This window comes from Monodelphis domestica, chromosome 3, assembly GCF_027887165.1.
Source record: "Monodelphis domestica isolate mMonDom1 chromosome 3, mMonDom1.pri, whole genome shotgun sequence".
NCBI lineage: Eukaryota > Metazoa > Chordata > Mammalia > Didelphimorphia > Didelphidae > Monodelphis > Monodelphis domestica.
The window spans coordinates 74849822-74864843 of record NC_077229.1 but is presented as its reverse complement, the minus strand read 5'-3'; positions in this window follow the sequence as shown (position 1 = coordinate 74864843).

Below are 15022 nucleotides of genomic sequence, written 5' to 3'. Positions count from 1 at the left end.
AACACAATGGCAGGGCTGGGAAGACCCCAAGAACACAATTCAGAACCAAGAGAATCCTTAGAACATCAAATAGCTGAGTAGAAAAGGGCTCTGGAACACAATGGCAGAGTGGAGAGAGATCTTGGAATATTGCATGCAGAATGAAAAAGTACCTTAGAACAGCAAATGGTGAGGCTAAGAGAGATCTTAGAATGTGAGGTGGCAGAGCTGAGAGTGTGCCTAGACAATGACAGGGCCAAGGGGGATCTTAGACTATTAAATGACAGAGTTGGGAATGACAAAGCTGGAAGAACTCTTAGAATACCAAACAAACCTGAGAATGGCTCTAGAACAATGTCACAGCCAAGAGGATCTAGAACACTAATTAAAAGCCTGAGAGCTGCCCTACAACACAATGGCAGAGCTAGGAGGACTCTTAGAACATCAAATAACATGAGTGAGATCTAGAACATCAACATGACAGATGAGAGGGGCCTAGAACACAATGAGAGGGCCAGAAGAATCCTTAGAATATCAAGTGGCAGAGATTATTGGGGGCCTAGAACACAATGGCAGAATGGAGAAGGGTTTAGAGAATCTAATGGCAGGGCAGAGGGAGCCTAGAACACTGACAGCTGAGAAGGATCTAGAACACTGAGTGGCTGGATTGAGAGGAGCACTAGAACACAATGGCAGAGTTGGAAGAACCCTCAGAACATCAAATGGTAGAGATGAGAGGGGCCTAGAACATAATACACAAGGGCAGAGCTGAGAAGGATCTAGAACATTGAGTGGCAGCATTGAGAAGAGCCCTAGAACACAATGGCAGAGCTAGGAGAACCCTTAGAACATTAAATAGAGATGAAAGGGGCCTAGAACACAATGGTAGATCTGAGAAAATCCTTAGAACATCAAATAGTAGAGATGAGAGGGGCCTAGAACACAACAGAGCTGAGAGAACCCTTAGAACATCAAATAGAGCTCAGAGGGACCTAGAACACAATGCTTAATGGCAGAGATGAGAAAGATCTAGAACATTGAGTGGCAGCATTGAGAAGAGCCCTAGAACATGATGACAGAGCTGGGAGAACCCTTAGAACATCAAAGATGAGAGGGGCCTAGAACATAATGCACAATGACAGAACTGAGAAGGATCCAGAATGTTGAGTGGCAAAATTGAGAGGAGCCCTAGAACACAATGGCAGAGCTGAGAGGACCCTTGGAACATTAAATAGTAGAGCTGAGAGGGACCTAGAACACAATACTTAATGGCAGAGCTGAGAAGGATCTAGAACATTGAGTGACAGCATTGAGAAGAGCCCTAGAACACGATGACAGAGCTAGGAGAACCCTTAGAACATGAAATAAAGATGAGAGGGGCCTAGAACACAATGCACAATGATAGAGCTGAGAAGGATCCAGAATGTTGAGAGGCAAAATTGAGAGGAGCCCTAGAACACAATGGCAGAGCTGAGAGAACCTTTAGAACATCACATAGAGATGAGAGGGGCCCAGAACACAATGGTAGAGCTGGGCAAACCCTTAGAACATCAAATAGAGATGAGAGGGACCTAGAACACAATGATGGAGCTAGAAGGACCCTTAGAACCTCAAACAACAGGTCTTAGAATGGCCCTAGAACACCATGCAGAACTCAGAAGGTCCTTGGAATTGAGAATCTATGCTAAGCATAGTGTTTCGTGCTTATATTCCCCCTTCTTGGATCTCTTGAACCCAGGAATTCTACACTACTGCAGACAGTGCCAATTGGGCATCCCCCCAAGTTCAGCACCAACATGGGAAGTTCTTAACAAGACTAGATCCAGATTGGAAATAGAGTGGGTCAAAGCTTCTGCACTGATCAGTGGAGGAGGGATTGGCCTGTGAACTTCTAGCCTATGGGGAATAAAGGAGACTCGATGTCTAAAAAACAAAACAAAATGAGACAAAAACCTTACAACATGACCTTGACTTGTTGGAGCCAAAGAGAGACCTTGGAACTGTAAGAGTTAGGGTGGGGATGCAGGGGGAACCAGAGAAGGTAGAAGAACCTACAATGTCAGTTCTGAATGACTTTAGATTATCCAAGGTTGGATCAGATCTTAGAACACATAATGTCACTGGGAAATCAAAGACCTTAGACTATAAAAACAGCTAGTGGCACAAAGGATAGAGCACTGGACTTAGAGTCAGAAGACCAGGGTTCAAATTTGATCTCAGAAACTAACTATGAGACTCCCAGCAAGTCACTTCACCCCTATTGGCCTCAGTTCCTCATCTGTAAAATGGGTTCACCCTGGAGAAGGAAATGGCAAACCAGTCCAGTATTTTTGCTGAGAAAACCCCCATGGACTTTGTCCAGGGAGTCATGTAGAGTTGGACACGGTTGAGCAAAAAAGAACAAAACAAGTATGACTTAAGTACCTACTTCCTAGGGTTCTTAAGGATAAGATAACATTCATAAGGTGCTTTGTAAACTGTAAAACTATAAATGCTCATGTCAAGAGTGGGGAGATCTAAGATCTTAGAACATAGAATGTCGGGTGAGGGGGGAACCCTAGAAGATCATCTGATTCAAATCTTATCTCAGGTGAGGAAACAAATCTAGAAGGGAGTATTACCTTGGTCACATATCGAGTGAGTGGAAAAGTTGAAAAACGAAATTCATGGGGCAGGGAGGTGGTTCAGTGGATGGAGAGCCAAGCCTAGAGATGCGAGGTCCTGGATTCAAATGTGGCCTCACACTTCCTAGCTACAGGACCCTGGGCAAGTCACTTAGTCCAGCCCTTATCCATCTTTTGCCTTAGAACCAATACACAGCATTGGTTCTTTCTTTCTTTTTTTTTTAACCCTCACTTTCCATCTTAAAATCAGTACTGTGTATTGGTCGTATGACAAAAATGCAGTAAGAGCTAGGCAATGGGGGTTAAGTGACTTGCCCAGGGTCACACAGCTGGGAAGTGTCTGAGGCCACATTTGAACCCAGGACCTCGCATCTCTGGGTCTGGCTCTCCACTGACCGAGCCACCCAGCTGCTCCCCACAGCATTGATTCTAACATGAAAGGCTATTCCCGCTGACCCTCACTTTCAAATTCACCTCTTTGGCCTCCAGCCTCGCCTCCAAATTCAGCCCTGGCTTGCCACCCCACAGAGATGTTCTCCATCTGTTCTTATTTTTAGTTTATCCCAGTCTGTCAAATGGAGAATCCTTTTGGGAATTATTTAAAGATTCTGAAAAAGAAGTGTGGGGACCAGAAATGGAAACAGGCTCGTGATGGAAGTCGAATGAGAGGCAACAGATGGATGGATGGCTAGCGGAGGGGTGGGTAGCACTGTTCTCCCGGTACCCCAGAGATAGCGACTGAACCAGAGGGAGCCTCCGGCGAGCTGGGCAGACCCAGATATGAAGAACCAGAAGGGAAGGATTTATGGGAAACCATCGCCAAGAGCCATACAGGATTAGAAGACTTAGAGAGATTTTTTCTGATCCATCAGAGTAGAAAGAACTACAGACCTAGGACTGGCACAGCCTGGCTTGTGAAGAATCTTTTCTGAGGGGCAGCTGGGTGGTTCAGTGGATGGAGAGCCAGGCCTAGAGACAGGAAGTCCTGGGTTCAAACCTGGCCTCAGACACTTCCTAGTTGTGTGACCCTGGGCAAGTCACTTAACTCCAATGACCTAGCCCTTATAGCTCTTCTACCTTAGAAATGATAGTTAGGGGGCAGCTATGTGGCTCAGTGGATTGTTGAGCCAGGCCTAGAGATGGGAGGTCCTGGGTTCGAATCTGACCTCAGATGCTTCCTAGCTGTGTGACCCTGGGCAAGTCACTTGACCCCATTGCCTAGCCCTCTCTTCTACCTTGGAACCAGTACTAATGCTAATTCTAAGACAGAAGGTAAGCGATTAAAAATGTGTTTTCTGAGACCTTGTCTATTTCCTGGTTCAATTAATTAAAAGATTTTTTGAGGTTCACCAGAACAGGTCTCCCAAAGGGCTCTGAATTTGGAGTCAAAAGACATGAATGTAGACCCTACTTCTGGTTCTTACTGTTTGTATGACCGTAGACAAATCACAACCTCCCCGATCTTTTTTCTTAACTTTAAAATCAGTTGATTGATCTCTAAAGACCCTTCCAGCTTTGTGGGAATTTCTGCTTAGATTCAAGATGGATTCAATGGCCTCTGGAGGAAGGCTTCCAAGTGAAAGAGCCTATGATTCTCATGTTGGATTGATCAGGGAAGACTTCCTGGAGGAGGTGAGTAGGTAAGCCAGATCTAGAGGGAAATAATGAATCTGGATCAAGGAAGGATGTCAGGGAGGAGAAAGGAATAAGGGTTCAAGAGTGGCCTTAGGTGCTCCTAGAAAGGCCAGTTTTCCAACAAATCTAGGATTCAATTGGGAGGCCTGGAAAAGCATTAGGTAGGTAGGATTGAGCACTGAGCCTGGAGTCAGGAAGACCTGAGTTCAAATACAGCCTTAGACACCTACTAGATGTATGACCCTAGGCAAGTCACCTAATCTCATTTTTCCTCATCTGTAAAATGGGGATACTAATAGTACCTCCCTCCCAGGATGAGTGTAAGGATCCAATGAGTTATTTGTAAAGAGATTAGCACAGTGCCTGGCACATAGTAAATCTTATGTAAACAAATATCTTATATAAATAAATAAATTAAAATCTTACACAAATCAAAGTTTAAAAATGATATAAATAAAAATCTTATATAAATATCAGTAAAAAGAAATATCAAAAATATTATATAAATATAAACATTTTATAATAAATAAATAAGAATTATTTAAAGATTTGTAAAGAACTTTACAAAGATCTCATTTTATTTTCACATTGACCCAGGGAGGTAAGTGCTATTTTTACAGATGAAGAAATAGAGGCAGACACAGGTTATGTGATTTGCCCCATTTCATAAAGCTTCTAAATGTCTGGGGTCAGTACTTGAACTCGGGTTTTCCTGACTCCAGCTCCTCCTCTCTCTCCATGCCAGACCTAGACACAGTTTTGGTTCGTGGACAGAAGCCTCTGTCAATCCTTTTTTTTTTTCATCACTCATAGAATTAGAACTAGAAGAGGCTAAAGGGGTCATCAATTAAATGCCATACTAGGAATCCCAGGTAATGCACTGGGTAATTTTTGGGTAAAAATTGGGTAAATTGGGTAAAAAAACAGTAAACATTCTTGGCTTTATAGATGAGAAAACTGAGGCCCGAAGAAATGAATGACTCACCCAGGCTCACACAGTTGGAAAGTATCTGAGAAGACTCGAATCCAAGTCTTGACTTTAATCTTGACTTTCCTTCACTAGTCAGTGCCTCTTTGCTCTAGGGTGTTGGAGATCTGTTCCATATATGGGGCTCCCAGGATGGAAGGAAGTTTAGGATTCCTTCTCTGCTTTTCCCTTGATCCATGGAGAAAGTGTTATGTAGTGGCTAGAACACTGGATTTGGAGTCAGGAAGACCTGGGTTCAAATCTTACCTATATGACCTTTGGACCAATCCTGTCTAAAATGAAGAAGGTGTTGTTGGGGAACGAAGTGGCTCAGTGGATTGAGAGCCAGACCCAGAGATGGGAGGTTCTGGTTCAAATCTGATTTCAGAAACAGTGTGATTCTGAGCAAGTCATTTGACGTCAGTTGCCTAGCCCTTCCCACTATTCTATCTTAGAATAGATACTAAGACAGAAGTTAAGGCTTAAAAAAAAAAGAAAAAGGAATAACAGTTTAGGTGGATAGAACATTGAGCCTGAAACAAGAAGAAGTTCAAATCCAGCCTTAGATGCCTACTAGATACGTAACCCTGCTTGGACAAACCATTTCACTCCAATTGCCTAGCCCTTACCACTCTTCTTTTTTTAAAAAAAATTTATTTAAAAATATTTTCCCATGGTTCCATGATTCTTGTGTCTCCCTCCCTTTCCCCCTCCCCCTTCCCAGCAACTCCTCTAGATGATACATATATTATTTATTTTTATGAGTCATCTTTTCAAACCAAAACCTTAAATTACATACCCATATAAACAAATGATAAATTATATGTTTTTCTTGTGTGTTTCTACTCCCACAGTTCTTTCTTTTGATTTCCTTGCCACTCTTCTGTCTTGGAACCTTGGCCAAGAAACCAAAGTGGTTGGCTATTTCCTTCTCCAGATCAATTTCCAGATGAGGAAACTGAGGTAAACAAGGTTAAAGGTTTAAAAACAAAACAAATAAAATAAAACGAGGGAGTGGGGCTCAATGACTCCCAACAGCCTTCTAACTCTACCCGTATGATCCTTAAAGGATGGAGATGGGGCAGTTATGCCTTATAGAAACTCCACCGTCCACCCATCCTATGAGGTCCTGGCTCAAGGTGGCCTGCAGGTAGAAGAGCTTCAGAGTGGAGGATTAGAGGTGGGCGAAGGAAGGTCAGTTTCCTGGGACTTCTTCCTTTTGTTCCCCTGAGCTCAAGTCTGAGGGGGCCCAGGTGGGCTGAGAAATGGATGTAGATGTGCGCAAATGGGATTGCCTCTGTGCAGGATAGTGTGTGGATAGGTGGGCCTGTGGGTCCAAGCTGGGGAGCCATACAGGTAAACTGCTTTATGTATGTAATGGAGACTCTTCCCCACCAGGAGGCACCAGAGCCCACTCTTTGGGAAAAGGGATGCCACTCTCAGACGCCTCCTATGTGGGCCAAGGATGCCACTGACCAGGGCCTGGGTGGGCCTTAATAGAAAGGTTTCTGAATGCATCCCAGGGAGATCTTAGCTTGGAGTCGTTCAGATGGAGGTTAGAGAGAAGCTTGTCTGGAAGCTCCAGCTGGAAACAGGAAAAGACAAGAGGGGGATCATAGCTTTAGAGCTGAGAGGAACTTTAGAGGTCATCCAGACAATTCCACCATCTTACAAATGAGGAAACTGGGACCCAGAGAAGTTCATAGCTCCCAGTAACATTTTTCATAGGCTTAAAGCTAAGAGGACTCTCTAAGGTCATGTAGCCCAGCCCCAAACCTTAAGCTTGTATCTTGGATCAATACAATACTATGTATTGGTTATGAGGCAGAAGAGCAGTGGGGGTTAAGGGACATGCCCAGGGTCACATAGCTAGGAAGTGTGTAAGGTCAAATTTGAACCAAGGACCTCTAGTCTTTAGGCCTGACTCTCTATCTTCTGAGTCACCTAGCTTCTCCTCCCCTTCATTTTTTAGATGAGGAAACAGACCCAGAGAGGGCAACTAGAACACTACCTGTGCCTGATGTCACAGGAAATAAATCCAGGACACAGGTTGGCTACATGGTCTAAAGTAGGGTCAGTATTCATAGCTGTGCTCTTTATGGTGGCCAAAAATGGGAAAATGAGGGGATGCCCTTCAATTGGGGAATGGCTGAACAAATTGTGGTATATGCTGGTGATGGAATGCTATTGTGCTCAAAGGAATAATGAACTGGAGGGATTCCATGTGAACTGGAACAACCTCCAGGAAGTGATGCAGAGTGAAAGGAGCAGAACCTGGGGGATATTATACACAGAGACTGATACTCTGTGGCACAATCTAATGTAATAGACTTCTCTATGAGTAGCAATGCAATGACCCAGGACAATTCTGAGGGACTTATGAGAAAGAACACTATCCACATCCTGAGAAAGAACTGTGGGAGCAGAAACACAGAAGAAAAACATATGACTTAGGTGGGTATATGATTTGGGGTTTGGGTTATAAAAGATCACTCTGTTACAAATGAATAATATGGAAATAGGTATCAATTAATACACGTGTAACCCAGTGGAATTGCTTGTCAGCTTCAGGAGTGGGGAGGGAAGAGAGGAGGGAGAGAAAATGAATCATGGAACCTTGGAAAAATTAAATTTAAAAAATTAAATTAAATTTTAAAAAAGAGTAGGGTCAGTGGTATAGTGAAGGGTCTCGAGTTCATGCCACTTGAGAATTACTTGAAGGAAATGGGTAGGTGAAAGAAGAAAAAATTTGGGGGTGAAGAGGTACATATAACTGTCTTCAAGCATATGAAAGGCTGACATGTAAAAGAGGGACTTGCTTTATTCTTGTTGTTTAGTCATTTCAGTTCTGTCTGACGTTTCATGACCAGATTTGGGGATTTTCTTGGCTCTGATACTGGAATGGTTGGCCAGTTCCTTCTCCAACTCATTTACCAGATGAGAAAATGGAGGAAAACAGTGTTAAGTGACTTGCCCAGGGTCACACAGCTACTAAGCGTCTGAGGCCAGATTTGAACTTAGGGAGATGAACTTTCCTGACTCCAGGTCCAGCTCTCTATGCACTATGGCCTACCTAGCAGTCCCAAATAGCCTTATTGTACTTTCCCCCAAAGGACAGAATAGGAATAATGGGTGAAAGCTGCCAAGAAATACAATGAAGTTGATGTAAGGCAAAAGACTCACAAGAATTAGAGCTGTGTCAAAGAAGGATGGCTCCCTTTCAGTAGAAGACTCCAGGCAGAGGCTGAACCAGATAGTCTATGGCAGTGATGGTGAACCTTTTAGAGACTGAGTACTGCACCCTACCCCCACTCCCACTGCTCTACCCCAGACATGGGAGGGAGGAAGAGCTCCCATTGGAAAGCTGGGAAGAGGAGCAGATGAGGTGAAAAAATGTCCTCAGGCACATGGAAAGAGGGAGGGGAGCATCTCATCCCAGAGTCCCTCTCTCTGGCTTTCTAGTAACAAACTCTGGTGGGTGTCTCTGGTTGCTGCCATCTTTAGGGCCACATGGGCCATGCAGAGTTTCCTCTCCCACCTCAGCTCTGGTTTTCTCCCTTTCCTCCAGGTCTATGCCTTCTCTCCCTCTTAGAGGGTCAAGGGTGTTCGTTTACAATAATCCTGCCAATTTGTCTTCCACAGAATTGCCAACGTGATTTTCCTAAAGTCCATTTTGGCCCATGTTCCCTTCTTACTCAACACTCCAGTGGCTCCCTATCACCCCCAAGGACTGTATGGGGGTGTTCGTGGAGGACTAGCCCCTCTGGTGGGAGGGCTTGCTGAGCCCTTTTCATGGATACTTCTCTTTTGGCGTCCACCCTGCACTCTTCTTTCACATGTGGTTCCAAGAAGCTGTAGCATGAGCAGGGGCCACATTCTGCTTAACCTAAGCCAGGTTGAGGGTAACTGATGGGTCACAGAGCCATAGGTAAGTTATAGGGATGTCTCCCCCAGGCGCATGAAGATTTCCACAGGAGGAATGGGCAGATGAGAACATTTTTTTTCCAATGGCAGTGAAGGCAACTGAGGCAGGCACTGTGGAGCATTTTGAGCTTGGCCAGACATTGAAGAAGCCAAGGTCTTCCATTGCATCTTGACCCATTGCCAGTCATCCTGACCTTTGTCTTTCCATTAGACAAAATGCCACGATGGCCTTGTTTTCAAAGGCAACCAATGATACCATGATGAGTGATGTCCTGACTTGTGTGGGAATTGGATTGTCAGCCTCACTCTTGCTAGGCTTTGATCATGTATAAGTGGACATTTTGTATTCTTTGGACTTCATCTCCCAGCATTCTTTTCTCGTCCCCAAATTCCCTTTTCCCTTTCCTATACCAGCATCCTTATGTTGTTTCTATATAGTGGAGTTGGCTCCTCCCTCTCGCTCTCTTTTCCACCTGGAAGGCTGGTGAGCTCTCGGTTTCTCTAGCCTTTTACTTTCCCTTTGCTTCAAGTTAAATATTAATAAATATCGATACATGGAGTATTGAATATTAATTTTTAAAATTTACAATCATTTGGGAGACTTTTGTCTTGCCACCCAGTAGTAAAGTACTAGAAGTACTAGAAGCCCGGAAAGGTAGGAAAGGACCAGGTTATAAAGGTCTTTAAAAGTCAAACAAGATTTTGTATTTGTCCCTTAAGGTAATAGGGAGCCATTGGAGTTTATTGAGAAAGGGAGTAGGGTAGGCATAGGATTGGAACTGTATTTCATTTTATTTTAAAACTCTTACCTTTGGTCTTGGAATCAATACTGTGTTAAAACGGTAGTTAGAGAGGCAAAACTGGATGTGGGGAGAGAGGTTAGGCTGGACAGGTATCCAAGAGTCCAAGGGGGGAGCACTGAAGTGGAGAGATTGAAGATAAATGAGAGATTGGGAGCGATAGCAGAGGCAATCTGCCGGGAAAGCAAGCAAGACAGAGCGGAAGGAAGGGGCTCGTTCATGCACGAGGAGGGGTTTGTTTGCCTTGGCAAGGAGGACCACCTACCTTCTCACATGAAATAGAATTAAGTGAAAGAAGAGTTAGTGGTAGAAGGTGTCCAGGAGGGCTGAGATGAGGAAGAGGGAAGAAGCCAGAGCTCACCGGAACAGCCTCGATTTCCTCAGTGCAATGTGAGGCAAAGTCCTTGGCCGAGGGAGAAGGGAGGAGGAGCTCTGGGAGATTTGAGAAGGCATGAAAAGATCCCTTTGGCTTGAAGGGCCATCATGGTGAGTGGGACAGGGAGTCAATTAGGGAGGCCCAAAAGGCTACGGCTCAGTAGAGATTATGGAAGACATAAAACCATAGCGGCGTCAATGAGCAGTTCTGGGATCTTCTTGTTGAGCAGCACATGAACAAGAATGAAGGCTGTGGATAGATGGTGTAATCCTAGACTGGAGGCTTGGCTGAGCAAGATTGTCAAAAGGATAAAGGGGCAAAGCACTCAAGGAAAGAGGAGAGTGTAGAGTTGAACTGGCTTACCAAGGGACCAAGATGGCGGAGGGAAAAAGAGTGTAGCCAGTGTAGTGATGATGGCCTGGGAAAGAATGGTCTACACGGAGGGAGAAGGAAGAGCCATCTTCAACAAAGGTCACCCTTAGCCTTACCGACCTTAACGAAGCTCTTCTTAAATTCACCCTCTACATCTCTAACCCCAGCCCCCACTATGGAGATTTGCACTCAGGACATCCAGAATCCCCCGTTTCCAGATACCCAACCTTGAGCTATTTCTGAAAGGTGAACAGGTGAACTCCAAAGCCTTTCCTTCAGTTTCTGCCTTCACCCAAGGAACCAATCTAAGTTTTCTCTCCAAACCAGTAAACAGAATTCGATACCTCTACTGGGCAGGAGGATGGAGGTTTGTGCCATACTAAGGGCCAAGCAGCCCTGCCCATCCTCCAGGGACCATCACCCAGGATCGTTTTCCAGGGCCCATCCACGTGGTCTCCCAAGCAGGCCAGTCTCTGTCCCCAGAGTCTCCTCTAGAGATTGGAGACTTGCCCTGGCTCTCTGGACTCAGCACAGTGACATTCGATTCCATTTCCTCCCATTCTCTTCCAATAGAGGCTTCCCCCAAATATAGGACACACTCCCCAAATGAGATTCCTTTGAACAAACAAAATGCAGAATTTCTGCATGAAAAATGCAACGACTCTAAAAGGTGCTTTTTACATTCCCCCGCCCCCCCATGTTTGTGATCTTGAGATGGAGCCCTGATGGAAGGCTGAGTGTTTTTCCTATTTCTTCCATTAGTGGTAGGAAAAGCCCTTGGCTGGGAGTCAAGACCCGAGTTTTAGTCCCAGTGCTGTCACTTATCAGCTGTGTGAGCCTGGGTTAGTTTTATAACCTCTCTGAGAAGTCCTGTTATCAGTAAGATGAGAAAATTGAACTAAGTGACCTTTGAGATCCTTCCTGTGCTTTAATGTTCTAAAAACCTTCTCAGCTCTAACATTTAATCTTTTTTTTAACCCTTACCTGCTACTCTAGAATTAATACTATGTATCGGTTCCAAGGCAGAAGAGTGGCAAGGGGCAGGCTATGGGGTTGAAGTGACTTACCCAGGGTCACACAGCTGGGAAGTGTCTGAGAGAGGTCACATTTGAACCCAGGACCTCCTGTTGCTAGACCTGACTTTCAATCCATTGAGCTACTCAGTTGCCCCCAACATTTAATCTTTTAAAGTCTATATTTTTTATTCTATATATTTTATTATATGTTATATATTTTATTCTTAAATTTCTTTTTCCCATGGTTTCATGATTCATGTTGTCTTCCTCCCCTCTTCCCTCCCACCTCCTGGAGAGGACAAGCAATTGCACTGGGTTAGACATATATTCTTTTTTTTTTTAACATAAACTCTCACCTTCTGTCTTGGAATCAATACTGTGTATTGATTCCAAGGCAGAAGAGTGGTAAGGGCCAGGCAATGGTGGTGAAGTGACTTGCCCAGGGTCACATAGCTAGGAAGTGTCTGAGGTCAAATTTGAACCCAGGACCTCCCATCTCTGGGCCTGACTCTCCATCCACTGAGCTACCCAGCTGCCCCCTGTAAATATATTCTCATAGAGTTTATTTCAACTCTGATAGTCTCTGTTTTAAGAGCATTTAAGAGCCCTTCCAGCCCTGACATCCCCTGGACATTCAGTGTTCTGAGGATCCTTTACACTGTTGCTTTGTCAAATCCAGGTTTGCTTATCTGTTTTTTCTTTGTTACAAGGGGAAGCTTTGATGGGAGTGCGAATGACTGGAATATAAAAGAAAAATCAGAAGAATCCATATGGGGTTTGTTTTTATTTTTTAAGAAAAAGAAACTAAGTCCCTCTCAGTTCTGTGTCTTTTATCTTAATGGCACTACTACGTCTTCTCCCAGTAAGGGACCGTTAGCTTTGGGCTTATTCAGAGATTGAGTTCAGTCCTAGGGCAACAGGACCTCTAAAGAGAAGATCATGGCCTTCTTCTCATACTCACTGGTTCTTCATGCACCTTCCTTGCAGTCCCAAGGAAAAATCACAGACAAAAAAGCTTAGATTGGTTTCGATCTAGACTCTAGATTCTAGAGTCTCCCCAAACCAAGCATTGGAATGATACCAATGTACGAGGTAGATCACCTGGTATTGGACAGCTATTTATTTCTTCCACACAAAAGAAGGAGTTAAAAATCACAAAAGGCTCACAAGTGCACATTGACGAAGACTTAAAACATGAAACAGTAAACTAGTGCACCTAAAAGGTAAATACTTAAAACGTTAGACACATAGTGGGACTGCCCAAACAGCCATTTCTCCGGCACTTAGCTCGGCACTGCCCAAACAACTCTCTCCAGGTCTAGGTCTTCTGGCAGGCTGAAGCCCATCCACTAGGTTGTCGTCATCTTTTCCATTGGGGGGTAGTTATAGAAAACAACTCCCTCTGCCACTCAGCTCTAACCATGGGACTCCAGACCCACTCATCCATCTCAGTATTTGGTCACCTATGCTCAGGGAAAGAAATACAGAGCAGAAGAGCCAACCGGCAGCCTGGGGCCAGATTCAGGTTTGTGTAAGCTATACATGTGGGAGTGGCTGTCATCATTTTGAAGGGAATGGGATAGGAAGAGGGACTCCTTCAGCCCTAAAAGAGTTTTAAGAAAAGTCCTCTGCAGGGTCCCCTACCTCAGCAGATGGGAAGAAAGAGAGCCCTAGATAATGAAGCCATACCTTTTTTGGTCTACTGTTATTCATGTAAATAACTATTTCTTTCTTTCTTTCTTCCCTCCTTCCTTCCTTTATTTACCTATTTTTCTATTTCTTTTTCTTCCTTTTTCTCTTCCTTCCTTCCTCTTTTTCTTTCTTTCTTTCTCTCACTCTTTCTTTCTTTTTTCTTTCTTTCTTTCTTTCTTTCTTTCTTTCTTTCTTTCTTTCTTTCTTTCTTTTTTCTCTCTCTCCTTTTCTTCCTTCCTTCCTCCCTTCCTTCCTTCCTTCCTTCCTTCCTTCCTTCCTTCCTTCCTTCCTTCCTTCCTTCCTTCCTTCCTTCCTCCCTCTCTCCCTCCCTTCCTTCCTTCCTTCCTTCCTCCCTCCCTTCCTCCCTTCCTTCCTTCCTTCCTTCCTTCCTTCCTTCCTTCCTTCCTTCCTTCCTTCCTTCCTTCCTTCCTTCCTTCCTTCCTTCCTTTCTTTCTTTCTTTCTTTCTTTCTTTCTTTCTTTCTTTCTTTCTTTCTTTCTTTCTTTCTTTCTTTCTTTCTTTCTTTCTTTCTTTCTTTCTTTCTTTCTTTCTTTCTTTCTTTCTTTCTTTCTTTCTTTCTTTTTCTCTCTCTCTCTTTCTTTCTTTCTTTCCTTTTCATTCATTTCTTCCTTCCTTTCTTTCCTTCTTTCTCTCTCTCTCTCTTTCTTTCTTTCTTTCTTTCTTTCTTCCTTTCCTCCTTTCTTTCCTTTCCTTTCTTAAAAAACAAACAAACAAACAAACCAGGGGGTAGCTGGGTGGCTCTGGATTGAGAGCCAGGCCTAGAGATGGGAGATCCTAGGTTCAAATCTGGCTTCAGACACCTCCCAGCTGTGTGACCCTGGGCAACTCACTTAACTCCCATTGCCCAGCCCTTACCACTCTTCTGCCTTGGAACCAATACCTAGTATTGATTCCAAGACAGAAGGTAAGGGTTGAAAAACAAAACAAAACAATCCTTATCTTCTGTATTGGTATTCTTGGTATTGATGGAGACAGGCAACGGGCACTAAGGGGCAGTAGGAGAAGCAGGACCCTCATGCTCTGAAATCTTGTGTTTCTCACCAGTTAGCCCTAAACATCACCTGCAAAAATCTGTACTTTCAGCCTTAGTCAAGCATGAATTGCAGAATCTGTTTTGTTGCTCAGTTACCCATTCTGTATCATCGATCTGCACCTGTAATGTTCTGTCCTGGGCATCAGCTTTGTGCTGCTCTGTTCTATTAATCACTCCTATTGTTCTATATTCACCTAAGTTCCTCTGTACAGCATCCCCCTCCCCATGCTCTCATCATTGAGGAAAACATTCCGGAAGGGTAGCTGGACCTCTCCCACACTGACAAGGTGGACAATGGGCCATGTGCATGATGGGAACATGGGACATTCCAGAAGGATGCCCCAAACCTGCAGTACTCCTTATTCCCTTTCTGGTGACATGCACCGCCCAACACCCCTCCACCTGAATTTGGCCATGACCATTTCCAGGCTTTTCAGGCTGTAATGAGAAAAGGTGTTGATTTCTCTGGAAGCTCCTAGACCCCGATCCACACCTGGGGCCCCAAAGGCTACTCTATCACCCCGAGAGCTGCCACTCCATCAGCACAGGGCTCTCTAGGAGCCCCCAGGCCATTCTATCAGATA